The sequence below is a fragment of the Podarcis melisellensis genome (genome assembly GCF_964234715.1).
Source record: "Podarcis melisellensis genome assembly, contig: HAP1_SCAFFOLD_343, whole genome shotgun sequence".
Lineage (NCBI taxonomy): Eukaryota > Metazoa > Chordata > Lepidosauria > Squamata > Lacertidae > Podarcis > Podarcis melisellensis.
This window is the reverse complement of record NW_028112866.1, coordinates 37,237-48,041: the sequence shown is the minus strand read 5'-3', so window position 1 is coordinate 48,041 and position 10,805 is coordinate 37,237. Positions and strand designations below refer to the sequence as shown.

The 10,805-nt window shown below is 47.7% G+C and overlaps 1 long non-coding RNA gene across 4 annotated transcripts; it reads left to right on the top strand.

Annotated features, from left to right (window-relative positions):
* Nucleotides 1-686: 686 nt before the first annotated feature.
* On the top strand, nt 687-10,515 carry LOC309362454. 4 transcript variants are annotated; one of them, XR_014164965.1, is made up of 4 exons: nt 687-796; nt 6,775-6,988; nt 8,222-8,410; nt 9,635-10,515. It is a non-coding gene; the product is annotated as an uncharacterized lncRNA (long non-coding RNA). The 4 variants fall into 4 exon arrangements; XR_014164966.1 differs by having other exon boundaries at nt 6,742-6,988; nt 8,225-8,410; XR_014164967.1 differs by having other exon boundaries at nt 6,742-6,988.
* Nucleotides 10,516-10,805: the final 290 nt, after the last annotated feature.

Here is a 10,805-nt window from a genome sequence, read left to right as displayed (position 1 = left end):
TCTTGGTGACTGGGAAGGAGTAATACATTATTATTAGCATTCATTTTATTATTGTTATTATAAAAGGGTGAGGGAAGTTTGTAGTGTCTGATGTTTTGTCGGTTAAAAAAAAAAGATTCTGTTGGTGGCTGGGAAATAGGAATACATTGTTAATATCATTATCATCCTTAACAGGATAGTATTTGAATGATTTCAATGGGGGGGAGAAGCAACTCCAGAGGAACTGGCTGTGATAATGAGAATAATTTGTTCTTGATATAAAATAAAGTGCAGATCTCCATTGCTTTCCCCCTCAGGCCGCCTTGAATGTCTTGGAAACGGCTTGAAGCGGTGCTTTTGTAAGCAGCTAATTCCTCCAGATCCCAATTCCTCCACTTATTGTTAATATTATTATTATGAAATGAACCCTTGTGGTTCCTTGGCAGATTCCTGCCTTGCGGCGGGTCGGACTGGATGACCCTTGGGCTCCCTTCCAGCTAGATGCACCATTATGTGCTTCAGAAAGAAGAAACAAGAACAAGCAAGAAAAAATAAAGAAGAAAAACACATTTCTTCCAGTTAGTCCCTATGATGGCTCCCAGGGAAGGGAGGCCCTTTCCCACTTGAATCTTTCTTCCATTGGAATCTGGGCTAGACATCTATGTTTGCTTTGAGGTGGACCCCTCTTTCCCTTCTTGGGAAAATGACATTATTGATATTTCTTAGGTCTGCTCTGCTGAATTCCTGTTCTGAAAAGGAGGAGGAGGAAACTTCTCGTGATGAAGGGAGAAGAGAAGATGGAGGAAAAGTCATGAAGGTAAAAGGGAAAAAATAGAAATACCTATAAACACATAACATATAAGAACATTTAAAAAAAAAACCCCACTCCTGATATATTACACCCACCGAAGTGGGGCTTGGCCTCATCCCCCGTAACCACCACAGTACAGTACAGTAAAAATATAGTAAAATAATTTTATTTATTTGATTGGGGTAGGCTAGAGCCTCCTGGCTTCTCCCATGCTGGTGAGGTATGTCTCCTTTTTCCTGTTCTTGTTAGGCTATCAAAAGGTGACAAAGCAATGGGTTGGAAACTTAATTTATTCAGATGAACCATTGCTTCAACCAGGTAATTACTCAAGGCACCGATTTTTCATCTATCAATTTATCCACGTAATCCAACCAGAGATCCAAAGGTGGTACACTTGCACGTTAAATCTTAAGATAAATGTTTTGGAAGAGGCATAAATTAAAAAAGAGAATTAATTTGCAAGCAAGCCCAGTGAATTAGAGAGGCAGAGCTGACTGGTTTGTCTAATGGAGCATCCAAAACCCAGTTTGGGTCTAGAAGACCCCAGCTTTCAGGGACAACCCTTTAGTGGCCAGCACTAAAAGCCGTTTGAGTAATTCAGATCAATAAAGTAGGAATATTTAATATTTACAAACCAGCAACTTCACTCCAGTTTGGGACACTTGCATCAGCTTGCAATGTTAAGAGAGGTGCTCTCAAGAAAAGCACTTTCTACCTGTATGAGTCTTAAGAGTAGGCTCATGGCTTTTCCTTTGCCTGGATGTTAGCATATCTGCAATCAGACCGAGAACTTCAGGCAGGACAAAAGGGGATGGCAAGGGGGGCTTCCTGGCGGAAGCGAACTTGCAGCTGCAGAAGGGTGGATTCCTGCCTTGTAGCAGGTTGGACTGGATCACCCTTGGGCTCCCTTCCCGATATATACTCACCCACTCACCCACCATCATATGATTCTTTGGAAAGTGCTTCAGAATACAGTTTTGGGGTGTGTTTGTGCGTGTCAGCCCTTAAAAATCAACGGTGCAAAGATTTAAGACTCCCCCCCACTATGCACCTAGGCTGGGAGCCCCAATGGCAGGAGCCTAAGTGGGCTGAGCCCCTGCAGCAGGGGCCAAAACCAAAAGCCAGTTGAGTTATTTACATTCACAAATACTGGCACGGATGTTTGCGTTTTGGAAATTTGCAGCAGTTTGTAATGTTAAGAGAGGTGTTTTAAAGAAAACCACTTTATACCCTTATGAGCGTTCCCTTAGAGCAGGCTCATGGTTGTTTCCTTTTCTGGAGCTATAAATGTTCTTAGCAGATGTACAATCCCTCCGAAGGCTTCAGGCCTCCTTCTGACTGTTGAAATGCTCCTGGGGAGACTGTAAGCAGCACCTCCTCCGCTCCCAGTCAGGAAAAGGGGATGGCAAGGGGTGCTTCATGGCGCAAGTTGCAGCTGCGGTTTAAAGTGCCTGAAAAGTGCCATTTCATAGGGCAAGACTGACGGCACAAGCAAGGCTGGTGGATGTTCTCCTGCATATTCCTGCCTTGCAGTGGGCTGGGCTGGATGACCTTTGGGGTCCCTTCCAGATATAGATAGATATAAATGCAGCATCATAGGATTCTTTGGAATGTGCTTCAGAAAGAAGAATCAGAAATAGCATTCCTTCAAGTTAGTTGTATGATGATGAGAAAGTTGCCTCACTTTAGGCTGTGACACCTAACAGTTCAATGCTTCCACCTTTTGGTACTGTGAGCACCAAGGTTGCAGGGGGGTCTCCATAAGGGACACCTGCATATTCCTAAGAGCTGCAAAGTGTCACACAAAAAAGAACCAGAAAAACATACCTCCTGGTTAGTTGTGCGATGGCCATCCGCTTTCCCTTGCCAGCCAGCTACTTCATTCTGTCTTGCATAGCAGTACGAACGATGGGTGCCTGTTTCATACTCCTACTCTTTCAGTTCATCTGAAAGAAATCAGGCCCACAGGTTTGCTGTGTTCCTTAATGTCAGATTTTGTGGATCTATTATCACCCATATGTTTCGTGCATAAGCCTACTTAGGCATGGAAAAGGAAAGGGTGGGGGAAAACGAGGATTCCTGAAGTGAGTGGGCTTCCCTGCACACACTTCTGGGCAGAAGGGGGAGATGGAGAGAACGCTCCACCTTCTCCCCCCTAATCTGTCTTCCCTCCCTGATCATGGTGGACAAGGTCCCACCTTCAGCGCCTGCCCGGAAGAGGAGCAGCACCATACAGAGAACGGTAGGAGCCAAATTGTCCAGGGATCTTCTGGGTATGAAGGGTTGAGGGTTTTCTTCACCAACACCAGTGTGCAGTGCATACACAACTGTAGAAACGAGTCAGAATAAACAGGCTTCCAAAAAAGTATAGTCTTTATACCCCAAATGCCCTAATTCCCCTAACCCCAGGGTCAGGAAGTCAGTTTTGTTTTTGGACTGCCCTGCAATGCACACCTGAGGTCACAGGTGCAGAGAAATCTCTTTATGAGATGTTTTCCCTGATGAAAATGGTACCTCTAGACAGGTGCACAAGAACCTGGACAATTTGGGGTTGGAGTAAAGAAGAACACAGAAAGTCTAGTTTTTAACATGGGTCAAAGGTCCGAAAGAAGGGACACGGGTGGCACTGTGGGTTAAACCACTGAGCCTAGGACTTGCCGATCAGAAGGTTGGCGGTTCGAATCTGCGCGACGGGGTGAGCTCCCTTTGCAGGGTCCCTGCTCCTGCCAACCTAGCAACCTGAAAGCACGTGCAAGTAGATAAATAGGTACCGCTCTGGCAGGAAGGTAAACGGGGTTTCCGTGCGCTGCTCTGGTTCGCCAGAAGTGGCTTAGTCATGCTGGGCACAAGACCCGGAAGCTGTACGCTGGCCAATAAAGTGAGATGCGCACCGCAACCCCAGAGTCTGCCATGACTGGACCTAATGGTCGGGGGTCACTTTACTTTTGACAAAGGTCAGAAGTTGTAAGTCTGCTGTTGTAAGTCTAGGGGTTGGGGTTTAGGTCATTGATAGGGTCGGTGTTAGGCTTTGGGGTCAGGATCAGGGTCTCCCCCTGACTGTTGAAATGCTCCCAGGGAGGATGTAAGGTTGCGGGATTGTTCCCCATAAGGGACTCCTGCGATGCAGCGGGTTGGACTGGATGACCCTTGGGGTCCCTTCCAGAAGTTTATATACCATCATCATTCTTTGGAAAGGGCTTCAGAAAGAGAAATAGCGTTCCTTAAAGTTAGTTGCAGCCTAACACAGGAAAGTCGCCTCGCTTCCTGTGAGCTCCCTTATTCTTCCTTGCACATTAATTTGAGCTTGGCAGATCCTGTGCCAGTTCTTCTGCAATAATTCACCCCCCCCCCTTGTTTCTCAGGCTGTATGGGGCGTGCTGAATTCCTGCTCCCAAAAAGGGGAAGGGGAAGCTTTGCCTGACGGAGGGAGGGAGAAGAGGGAATCTTCTGAGACCAGGTGCCAGTGCCAGGGCCCTCCTGCTGCTGTCTTGTGGGGCGAGAGGGGCAAAGGGGATCTTTGGGCACAAAGCAGCGTGGCAGCCAAAGGAAAGAGAAGAAAAAGAGGCAAGGCAGCTAACAGACATCTCCATGGAGTTGCAAAAGGCAGGTACATCTGCCTAAGTCCACTTCCATCCACTGGAAAAGCTTAGAAGCAAGGAGCCAAGGGAACGGTGGGAAATACCTAGCTATCTCTCTAAATCGGTAAGACTGCGCAGTCCCCACACTTCCACAAGGCCTGGTCCTTCCCAGAAGTGCATCCTGACTTCTCCAAAGGTGGATTTCAGCTCAAACAGCTGTTTGAAAAGTCTCTTTTCCTCTCCTCACACCAGTAGCCCTGGCAACCTCCCAGAGAACAGTCTCTATTATTCGATGGTCAGGGAGATTGCACTTTCCCACGTTCTCTCCAAAAATGGAAACCTTTGCATTTGGTAATCTCTTAATGCAGTTTTGGGGGGTGGTTGTGTGTGTCAGCCCTTAAAAATAAACTCTGCAAAGATTTAAGACTCCCCCCCGCTATGCATATAGGCTGGGAGCCCCAATGGCAGGAGCCTAAGTGGGCTGAGCCCCTGCAGCAGGGGCCAAAACCAAAAGCCAGTTGAGTTATTTACATTCACAAATACTGGCACGGATGTATGCGTTTTGGAAATTTGCAGCAGTTTGTAATGTTAAGAGAGGTGTTCTAAAGAAAACCACTTTATACCCTTATGAGCGTTCCCTTAGAGCAGGCTCATGGTGGTTTTCTTTTCTGGAGGTATAAATGTTCTTAGCAGATGTACAATCCCCCCGAAGGCTTCAGGCCTCCTCCTGACTGTTGAAATGCTCCTGGGGAGACTGTAAGCAGCACCTCCTCCGCTCCCAGTCAGGAAAAGGGGATGGCAAGGGGTGCTTCCTGGTGCAACTTGCAGCTGCAGTTTAAAGTGCCTGAAAAGTGCTATTTAGTAGGGCAACACTGACAGTACAAGCAAGGCTGGTGGATGTTCTCCTGCATATTCCTGCCTTGCAGTGGGCTGGGCTGGATGACCTTTGGGGTCCCTTCCAGATATAGATAGATATAAATGCAGCATCATAGGATTCTTTGGAATGTGCTTCAGAAAGAAGAAACACTCCTTTAAGTTACGGGATGTAGGTGGTGCTGTTGGTTAAACCACAGAGCCTAGGACTTGACGATCAGAAGGTCAGTGGTTTGAATCCCCATGACGGGGTGAGCTCCCTTTGCAGGGTCCCTGCTACTGCCAACCTAGCAGTACGAAAGCACGTCAAAGTGCAAGTAGATTAATAGGTACCACTCCTATTTCCCTGACCCTAACCCTGCAACAGGGCCCAAAAACCCCTATACATATGGAGCATTATGTGATTCTTTGGAATGTGCTTTAGAAAGAAGAAACATTCCTTTAAGTTAGGGGACGCAGGTGGCGCAGTGGGTTAAACCACAGAGCCTAGGACTTGCCGATCAGAAGGTCGGAGGTTCGAATCCCTGTGACGGGGTGAGCTCCCGTTGCTCAGTCCCTGCTTCTGCCAACCTACAACTTGAAAGCATGTCAGAGTGCAAGTAGATTAAAAGATACCGCTCAGGCAGGAAGGTAAACGGCGTTTCTGTGTGCTGCTTTGGTTTGCCAGAGGCGGTTTACTCCTCCTGGCCACATGATCCGGAAGCTGTATGCAGGCTCCATCGGCCAGTAAAGCGAGATGAGCGCCGCAACCCCAGAGTCGGCCACGACTGGACCTAATGGTCAGGGGTTTCTTTACCTTTACCTTTGAAAAGCTGAGAAGTTGTAAGTCAGCTGTTGTAAGTCTAGCGGTTGGGGGTTGGGTCATTATTAGGGTCAGGGTTAGGGAGAGGCTTGGGGTTAGGCTTAGCGGTCAGGGTCAGGGTCTCCCGCTGTTGAAATGCTCCCTGGGAGGATGTAAGCAGCACTTCCTCTGTTTCCAGTCAAGAATAGTGGATGGCCATGTTGACTTCATGGCTGAACTTGCAGCTGCAGGAGAGGTGTGCCATTTAAGAGAGCAACATTTGCTGCACAACCAAGGTTGTGGGATTGTTCCCCATAAGGAACTCCTGCATGTTCCTGCAATGAAGCAGGTTAGACTGGATGACCCTTGGGGCCCTTCCAGAGGTTTATATACCATCATTATTCTTTGGAAAGGGCTTCAGAAAGAAGAAAGAGAAATAGCGTTCCTTAAAGTTAGTTGTATGATGGGAAAGTCGCCTCACTTTCTGTGAGCTCCCTTATTCTTCATTGCACGTTAATTGGAGCTTGGCAGATCCTGTGCCTGTTTTTACACTGACCCCTCTTGCAGTTCTTGTGGAAAAAGTCTGCCCTACTGTTATTTCTTAGGTCTCTATGGGTTGTGCTGAATTTCTGCTCCCAAAAAGGGGGAGACGGAAGGGGGAAGTTTTGCCGGACAGAGGGAGGGAGAAGAGGGGATCTTTTGAGACAAGATACAAACAGCTCCTTTAACCAAACTTCTGATTCGCCCAGCAGCGTGGCAGCCAAAGCAAAGAGAAGAAAAAGAGGCAAGGCAGCTAACAGACATCTCCATGCAGTTGCAAAAGGTGGGTTGCCTCCATGGGCTCTGCTTTATTCCTTAATGTTGAATGCTACATCTGCCTAAGTCCACTGCCATCCACCGGAAAAGCTTCTTAGCAGCAAGGAGCCAAGGGAACGGTGGGAAATACCTAGCTATCTCTCTAAATCAGTAAGACCGCACAGTCCCTACACCTCCACAAGGCCTGGTCCTTTCCAGAGTTGCAGCCTGCCTTCTCCAAAGTTGGATTTCTGCTGAAACAGCTGTTTGAAAAGTCTCTTTTCCTCTCCTCACACCAGTAGCCCCGGCAACCTCCCAGAGAACAGTCTCTAGTCCTCAATGGTCAGGGAGATTTCGTTTTCCCACGGTCTCTCCAAAAATGGAAAACTTAGCAATTCGCAATGTCTTAATACAGTTTTGGGGTGTGTTAGCCCTTAAAAATAAACTGTGCAAAGATTTAAGTCTGTCTCCCGCTATGCATATAGGCTGGGAGGCCCAATGGCAGGAGACTAAGTGGGCTGAGCCCCTGCAACAGGCGCCAAAACCGAAAGCCAGTGGAATCATTTACATCGAGAAATACTGGTACATTGACAAATACTGGCATGTATATGCGTTTTGGAAATTTGCAGCAGTTTGTAAGAGAGGTGTTCTAAAGAAAAAAACTTTATACACTCATGAGCATTCTCTTAGAGCAGGATCATTCCACCACCCCTTTTTCTGAAGGTATAAATGTTCTTAGCAGATGAACAATCCCTCTGAAGGCTTCAGGCCTCCTCCTGACTGTTGAAATGCTCCTGGGGAGACTGTAAGCAGCACCTCCTCCGCTCCCAGTCAGGAAAAGGGGATGGCGAGGTGTGCTTCATGGCGCAACTTGCAGCTGCAGTTTAAAGTGCCTGAAAAGTGCCATTTCATAGGGCAAGACTGACAGCACAAGAAAGGCTGTCCAAGGTTGCAGGATTGTTCCCCGTAAGGGACTCCTGCATGTTTCTGCGATGCAGCGGGTTGTGCTGGGTGACCCCTGGGGTCCATTCCAGAGGTTTATATACCATCATTATTATTTGGAAAGGGCTTCGGAAAGAAAGAATGTTCCTTAAAGTTAGTTGTATGATGGGAAAGTAGCCTCACCTCCTGTGAGCTCCCTTATTCTTCCTTGCACGTTAATTTGAGCTTGGTGCCTCTTTTTACATGGACCCCTCTTTCAGTTCTTCTAGAAAAAGTCTGCCCCCCCTCCCGTTATTTCTCAGGTCTCTATGGGCCATGCTGAATTCCTGATCCCAAAAAGGGGGAGGAGAAGGAAGGGGGCAGTTTTGCATGACAAAGGGAGGGAGAAGAGTGGAGAGGGGGAAGGGATCTTTTGAGACAAGTCCCAAACAGCTCGTTTAACCAAACACCTGATTTGCCTAGCAGCGTGGCAGCGAAAGGAAAGAGAAGAAAAAGAGGCAAGGCAGCAGTGGTAAAGGATGGGTTGCCTGTATGGGCTCTTTAATGTTGAATGCTACATCTGCCTATGTCCACTTCCATCCACCGGAAAAGCTTTTTAGCAGCAAGGAGCAAAGGGAACGGTGGGAAATGCCTAGCTATCGCTCTATATTGGTAAGACCGCACAGTTCCTACATTTCCACAAGGCCTGGTACTTTTCAGAGGTGTAGCCTGACTTCAAAGGTGGATTTCAGCTCAAACAGCTGTTTGAAAAGCCTCTTTTCCTCTCCTCACACCCGTACCCGTACCCCTGGCAGCCTCTCAGAGAACAGTCTCTATTCCTCGATGGTCAGGGACATTGGATTTTCCCACGTCTCCAGATATTGAAACCCTAGCATTTACTAATCTCTTAATGCAGTTTTGGGGTGTGTTTGTGTGTGTCAGCCCTTAAAAATCAACGGTGCAAAGATTTAAGACTCGCCCCCCCCCCCCGCTATGCACCTAGGCTGGGAGCCCCAATGGCAGGAGCCTAAGTGGGCTGAGCCCCTGCAGCAGGGGCCAAAACCAAAAGCCAGTTGAATCATTTACATTCACAAATACTGGCACGGATGTATGCGTTTTGGAAATTTGCAGCAGTTTGTAATGTTAAGAGAGGTGTTCTAAAGAAAACCACTTTATACCCTTATGAGCGTTCCCTTAGAGCAGGCTCATGGTTGTTTCCTTTTCTGGAGGTATAAATGTTCTTAGCAGATGTACAATCCCCCCGAAGGCTTCAGGCCTCCTCCTGACTGTTGAAATGCTCCTGGGGAGACTGTAAGCAGCACCTCCTCCGCTCCCAGTCAGGAAAAAGGGGGTGGCAAGGGGTGCTTCATGGCGCAAGTTGCAGCTGCGGTTTAAAGTGCCTGAAAAGTGCCATTTCATAGGGCAAGACTGACGGCACAAGCAAGGCTGGTGGATGTTCTCCTGCATATTCCTGCCTTGCAGTGGGCTGGGCTGGATGACCTTTGGGGTCCCTTCCAGATATAGATAGATATAAATGCAGCATCATAGGATTCTTTGGAATGTGCTTCAGAAAGAAGAAACAAGTTTGTGGAATAAACAATGCAGTACAAACTGTGTGCCTCTTTTATACTCCTACTCTTTCAGTTCATCTGAAAGAAATGGCCCACTGATAAATTCTCTGTGCTTCGTTCCTTCATGTCAGATTTTGTGGATCTATTATCACACACATGTTTTGGGCACAAGTCTACTTATGTACAGTAAACAAAAGGGTGGGGGAAAACGAGGGTTCCTGAAGTGAGTGGGCTTCCCTGTGCATATTTCCAGGCAGAAGGGGGAGATGGAGAGAACGCTCTGCCTTCTCCCCCCTAATCTGTCTTCCCTCCCTAATCATGACAGACAAGGCCTTCATCCCACCTTCAGCGCCTGCCTGGAAGAGGAGCAGCACCCATTCGGAGAACGGTAGGAGCCAAATTGTCTTGGGATCCTCTGGGTTTGAGGGGGTGAGCATTGGGTTGGGACCCCTATTTCCTGAAGCAGTGCGCTTGCACCAGGATTGGTCTGCAGTTTCCTTCACCAACACCACTGTCAGAATAAACAGGCTTCCCAAAAATTCTAGTCTTCATCCCCCAACCCTAATTCCCCTAAGCCCTGGGTCCGGAATACAGTTTTGTTTTGGGATGCTCTGCAATGCACACTTGCCCATGTTCTGAGGCTGCAGCTGGGGGGAAATCTCTTTATGAGATGGCTTCCCTAATGAAATTCCTAATTCTAGCCAGATTCACAATAAGCTGGACAATTTGGAGCTTGAGTAAAGGTGGCCACGGAAAGTAGTTTTTAACTAGGGGTCAAAGGTCAGAAGATAGGGATGTGGTTGGCCCTGTGAGTTAAACCACAGAGTCTAGGACTTTCCAATCAGAAGGTTGGCGGTTCAAATCCCTGCAACGGGGTGAGCTCTCATTGCTCGGTCCCTACTTCTGTCAACCTAGCATTTTTAAAGTGTTTTTGTGCGCTGCTCTGGTTTGCCAGAAGCCTCTTACGTGACCCGGAAGCTGTACGCTGGCTCCTTCTGTTAACAAAGTGAGGTGCACCGTGCAACCCCAAAGTCTGTACACAACTGGACCTAATGATCAGGGGTCCCTTTACCTTTGACAAAGGTCAGAAGCTGTAAGTCTAGCATCATTGTTAGGGATGGGTTCAGGGAGAGGAATGGGGTTAGGCTTAGGCGTCAGGGTCTCCCCCTGAGTGTTGAAATGTTCCCAGGGAGGATGTAAGCAGCACTTCCTCGGTTTCCAGACCAGAATAGTGGATGGCCATGTTGGCTTCATGGCTGAACTTGCAGATGCAGGAGAGGTGTGCCATTTAAGAGAACAACATTTGCTGTAAAACCAAGGTTGCAGGATTGTTCCCCATAAGGGGCTGCTGCATGTTCCTGTGATGCAGCGGGTTGGACTGTATGACCCTTGGGGTCCCTCCAAGAGGTTTATATCCCATCATTATTTGGAAAGGGCTTCAGAAAGAAGACAGGGAAATAGCGTTAAATGTTCTTAGCAGATTTACATTCCCCCCG